This window comes from Eleutherodactylus coqui, chromosome 10 (genome assembly GCF_035609145.1).
Source record: "Eleutherodactylus coqui strain aEleCoq1 chromosome 10, aEleCoq1.hap1, whole genome shotgun sequence".
Taxonomy (NCBI): Eukaryota; Metazoa; Chordata; class Amphibia; order Anura; family Eleutherodactylidae; genus Eleutherodactylus; species Eleutherodactylus coqui.
This window is the reverse complement of record NC_089846.1, coordinates 132,378,072-132,384,108: the sequence shown is the minus strand read 5'-3', so window position 1 is coordinate 132,384,108 and position 6,037 is coordinate 132,378,072.

Sequence of the window (6,037 nt, the reverse complement as noted above, 5' to 3'; positions counted from 1 at the left end):
CATACATTCATCAATTAGAAATGTGATGGCAGAAGGTATAAATAGCGCTACATTACCATTAATTTATGTATCATCCACAACTTTATGAAAGTCCGTGAGTGGACTTTAGAGAAGGTACAACTGCGTTTTTTTGCTTTGTTTGGTTTGGCGCCATCACAGGGCTGCTATGGCGTTACACAAGGCTCAATATGTCTCCACCTTCATACAAAAATAATCACAGCATGCAAATCATGACATAGAAATGAATAGGAGTTAGGCCGAATGCACGCGGCCGAGTCGGATTCCGAATGGGGGATCCCGCAGTGGAATCTGGCCCTGTGCCCGGCCGGTGACCCCTCCATACCTGTCCGCAGTCGTCTTTTCTGAATTGCAGATGTGCCAGCCGCGCACATGCACAGTACAGAAAATGCCGTGCTGTTGCTTGGCGATGACGCGGAATCCGGGACCCTTGCACAATGTGGAACGGACGTCTTTCATTGACTTTAATGGAAGCCATCCGTGCAGAATCTGTGCTGGAATAGGACATGCTGAGATTTTCCCGCCGCGCTCGTAGCATGGAGGCGGAAGCCCGCAATGCGAATACGCCCGTGTGCATTGGACCTTACATGTACTTTGAGTTATGCTGTTCCCGTGTCTCACAAGTTAAAAAAACAGCATAGCACAGGGTACGTGGCTGTTTCCATGATCTCTGACACCCCTCGCACCCTGATTGTGTTGGCCAGTGGGACTGGGTGATGCAGGATGGGGTCATTTTTATAGAATACCTATTTAAGGGCCATCGCTACCAAAGTTACACTTCATGGAGATACAAAATCACAAAAATGTTGCTGTAGTGGAAAAGTGATTGTAGTGGAAAAGTGAAAGGAGAATATTTAGTCAAGGTTCTCCTATATTAATGGCACTTGATTCTACATTCATACCATCTAAGCCTTCGTGCCCACCAATACGGAGGTCACTAAGGAGGCTTATGCCGATGTATACGCCTTTATACGTTGCTGTATCGATCAGAAGCGGGCACAGGCATCCCAATCCTGGTCGTTTAGACCCATAAATGTTGGCCGCAGCATCTAGGTTGTTTTAGAGGCAGCTCCTTGGAACAAATAGATCATGGAGAGTTCTCTATGTTGAATCCTAATAGATTTTTGCATAGCTTTAAGGTCGCCCCTTAGTTGTATTTTTTTTAAACTAACTTTGGTTGCCCGCCTCTGAACCCGCTCAAGCTCTGATATGTCCTTTTTGAGTACATGTGCAGAAAATTATCCCCAATATTCCATGTGTGGTCTGACCAGTGACTTCTAAAGAGGTAGAACAATGTTCTCATCATGCGCCCCTAGGCCTCTTTTGATGCACCCCAGGATCCTATTTGCATTGGCAGCAGCTGTCTGACACTGGTTGCTCCAGTTAGGCTGGGTTCACACAGGGCGGATTTGCCACGGAAATTCCGTCCGGAATTTCGCCGATGCAAATCCGCCTGCGGCCGTTAACCCCGTGCTTAGCCGGCCATGTGGACGACATTTCTCAGAAATCTCGTCCACATGGGACGGCCAAGTGCCGCGGGTTTTGAAGCAATGCTTTCCCGGTGGAAATCTCGCAGTTTTTCGCTGTGGCCAAACCGCGAGATTTCCGCTGTGAATCGGGCGTGTGAGAACCCAGCCTTAAGATTACAGTTACCTACAATCCCCAAGTCCTTCTCCATGTCAGTTTTGCCCAGTAGTTTCCCATTTAGCATGTAATGGCGACGTGTATTTTCCTTGGCCATCTGCATAACCTTACATGTATTAATGTTAGGCCTCATTCATCAGTGTTAACTAGAGATGAGCGAGCATACTCGGTTCGGGTGTTTTTGCACTTGAGCACCACTTTTTCCGAGTAACTGACTACTTGGACGAAAAGATTCGGGGGGCGCCGTGGAGCGGGGGGTAGCAGTGGGGAACAGGGGAGAGCTCTCTCTCTCTCCCGTGCCCCCCGAATCTTTTCGTCCGAGTAGTCAGTTACTCGGAAAAAGCGGTGCTCGAGTGCAAAAACACCCGAACCGAGTATGCTCGCTCATCTCTAATGAAGCCTGCTTGCGCCTTAATAACCAACTAATTTTTCATTTTTTTTCATTGTTGCATTCCAGATGCCATAACTTTTACATTTTACCGTCAGCATAGCAATATGAGGGTTTGTTTATTGTGGGACGAGTTGTATATTCTACTGGCATTTTGGGGGGGGATAATTTTTTTAGGTGGGTTGGGGGAAAAAGAAATTCTGTCATTTGTTTTTTGGATTTCATTTTTACAGCATCCAGCACGATTCCGGCGACTCCGAGGTTATAAAGTTTTTTTTATGTTTTTCTATTTTTGTACACAGAAAACACTTTTTTTTTTTTAGATTTGCATTCTGTCGCCCCATTCCCAGAGCCGTAGCATTTTTATTTTTATATCGATGGAGCTCAATGGGGGTTGTTTTTTGTTTGATGAATCCTAGTCTTCATTTATCTAATTTTTTGAAACGTAACATTTTGAGTAAAGGTTAAATAATGTGCTAACTTTTTTCTCTAGGTCATTGCGAACGTAGCGATACCACAGGTGTGTTTTTTTACATAGGGGGAAAGGTTGGGCTTTGTCATTTTATTTTTCCACATTTTTTTAGATTTTTTTAAACTTTTTATTTTTGGCTCACTAGGGGACTTGAATATCTGCATCTTTTTTCATTTCTGTAATATACTACTATACATCAGTATAGTAGTGCATTAGAATGCCTATGAGGTCAATCAGAGACTGAGCCTTACAGGCCACTTTATCTGGCAGACACAAAGGCTATAGTCAACCCTCCGGGTGCCATGGCAACCCATCGGGACCCTGCGATCACATCTCCAGGTTCTGATGGGTGACAGAGGGAGCCCCCTCCCTCTGTCTGCCTTTTACATGCCGTGGTCGCACTAACTGCGTCGTGTAAAGGCATCTGCTCTCTCCAGCAAGGGAGACCCGTGCCAGGCTTCCAACGCAATACTGTTTTTTGTTGGCGCTGCAAATTAAAGCCCCCTGATGGCTGCCGTCAAAGGACGCATGGGCGGTCGTTACGGGGTTAAACCTTATTTGCCACTTTTCTGACCAAACCCCCCACTTATCCAGATCCATTTGCAACCTCTTGTGTTTAATTACTTTACATAGTTTTGTATCAACTGTAAATATTGATATTTTGCCGTGCAATTCTTCTACCAGGTCATTAATAAATATAGTAAGACGAATAAGGCCCAATATTGACCCCTGTGGTACCCCACTAGTAACTGTGACCCAGTCAGAGTACATAACAATAATAACCATGCTCTGCTTTCTATTACTGAACCAGTTACTTACCCACTAACACGCATTCTCGCCCAGACCAAGTATCAAATGCTTTGGAAAAATTAAGATGTACAAGATCCAATGACTCTCCCCGGTCCGGTCTAGAACTCACCTCCTGGTAGACGCTGATCAGATTGGTTTGACAAGGGCTACTCGTCATAATCCCATGTTGATATGGAGTTATACAGCTCTTTTCATTAAGGTACTCCAGGATAGCATCTCTTAGAAACCCTTCAAACATTTTACCCACAATGGAAGTTAGACTTACCGACCTGTAGTTTCCAGGTTTGCTTTTTGACCCCTCTTTGAATATCGCACCACATTTGCTATGTCCCAATCCAATGGAACAGACCCTTTCCGTCAGCACAACTGCACCCTCCCCATTGAGAGGCAGCCCTTCCCTAAGGCAGAACCCCACCACCACCTTTTTGGTTCTGGCACACAAATTATATCAACCCCCAAAATGGTACAATTAAAAATATGATTCACAAAAACAAAGTGCTTGTACAGCCGTATCAGCCCAAAAATGTAAAAAGACACGGCGCTTCAAATACAAAAACTTAAAAAAACGGCTTTGTCTTTAGGGTATGTTTGCATGGAGAAAACAATGTGCCTTTTTGTGCAGCGTTGTGTCAAAATCTGTATGTTGGGAGGGGTAACATCACTCCTTAGGGTGCCCACCCACTGGCGTTTTTTTTCCCTGCGAAATTCGCAGCATTTTTTTTCTGCAGGGGTCTATGGGACTTGTAAAGTTAAAATCGCGATCGCGCAAAATCACGATTTTAACATTACAAGTCCCATAGACCCCAGGAGAAAAAAAATGCTGCGAATTTCGCAGGGAAAAAAAAACGCCAGTGGGTGGGCACCCTTAGGGTGAGCACCAATTTTGAAAAGTAGACCCCTTAACGAGTTAATCTAGGGCTGTGCTGCATATTTTGACCCCACAGTATTTGAATGAATCTAAGCAAAGCAGAAGGAAAAAATTACGATTTTCAATTTTTTGGCAATTGTGTCATTTTCTAAACAGTTTTTTTTGTACAGCACACATATAAATGAAGACTTGCACCCCAAAATGGATACCCCTGTTTGTCCCGTGTTCAGCGACATACCCATTGTGGCCCTAATCTTGTGTCTCCATGCACTAAGGGGCCCAAAATGAAAGGAGCAGCTGGTGGCTTTCAGAACAGAAATTTTGCTTGAAGGTGTTCTAGGCCCCATTGCCCACTTGTAGAGCCCTTGAGCGGCCAAACCGATGGATGACCCCCCACAAATGACCCCATTTTGAAAACTAGACCCCGTAACGAATTCATCCAGGGGTGTACTGTGTATTTTGATTCTAGAGTTTTTGAATGAATCTAAGCAAAGCAGAAGGAAATAATTACGATTTTCATTTTTTTGGCAATTGTGTCAATTTAAAAAGTTTTTTTTTGTACAGCACACATATAAATGAAGACTTGCACCCCAAAATGGAGACCCCTGTTTGTCCCGTGTTCAGAGACATACCTAATGTGGCCCTAATCTACTTACAGAACGCATGGCAAGGCCTATAATGGAGGGAACACGTGCTGGATTTCAGGGCACAACTGAATAAATTCCAGGCCCCATTGCCCACTTGTAGAGCCCTGGAGTGGCCAAAACGATGGAGAACCCGCACAAAGGACCCCATTTTGAAAACTAGACCCCTTAACGAATTTATCTAGGGGTGTACTGTGTATTTTGACGCCACAGTTTTTGAATGAATCTAAGAAAAGCAGAAGAAAATAATTATGATTTTCATTTTTTTGGCAATTGTGTCATTTTAAAAACTGGTTTTTTTTGTACAGCACACATATGAAGGAAGACTTTTACCCAAAAATGGATAGCTGTGTTTGTCCCGTGTTCAGAAACATACCCATTGTGGCCCTAATCTTCTTACAGGACACATGGCTAGGCCTATAATGCAGGGAACACCCGTTGGATTTCAGGGTACAACTGAATAAATTCCAGGCCCCATTGCTCACTTGTACAGAAAAAAAATGGACTCCCTAAAAATAATTCCCCCCTGCACCCTTTTTGGCATTGCCTAAATCTTAGATAAAAGTAATAATGTAAACTGTGTGGTATGTCCGAAGACAGGGGTAATTACGGGGGGAGGGGGTGGCTGGTTGGGATGGGCACATGGGGCAATAAAACCGGGTATTCCTCCTCCTGCCATGCTTTTTTGGGGGGGTATTTCTTGACCCCCAGTGGCAGGGATGGGGTGTAAAAAGTGGCGCTTTGTGAGGCCTTGTAATCTTGCTGAGGTGCGGCGGTCTCACACAGAAGGCGCTCAACAAGCTGCTCCTGGAACTGCAGGGAGGCGAGCGTTCCCGGGGGCTTCTTGTAAATTAGGTATTACAGGTAGAGTTCTGAATAACGCCGGGCTCACATGGCTGGATGTGGAATCCACTTGTGGAGGCCTGCAGTGGATCCTAGCTGTGAGCTCGGCCGTGGCCCTGTATACGGCCGCGCAATGTACTCCGCATGACTGTGTACCCACACAGGCGGTCATGCGCAGTACACCTTTTCTTGTTTATGTTTCCCGCGCCATCCCTTAGCGATGACACGGGTACCTGCAGCCCGTACACAATGTAGTTACTTATGGGCTGCGGATACATCTGCGACCATGGAGCACAATGGGCTCTATGTTGTGGATATCTGCAGTAAAATAGAACCTGCTGCGTTCTCTT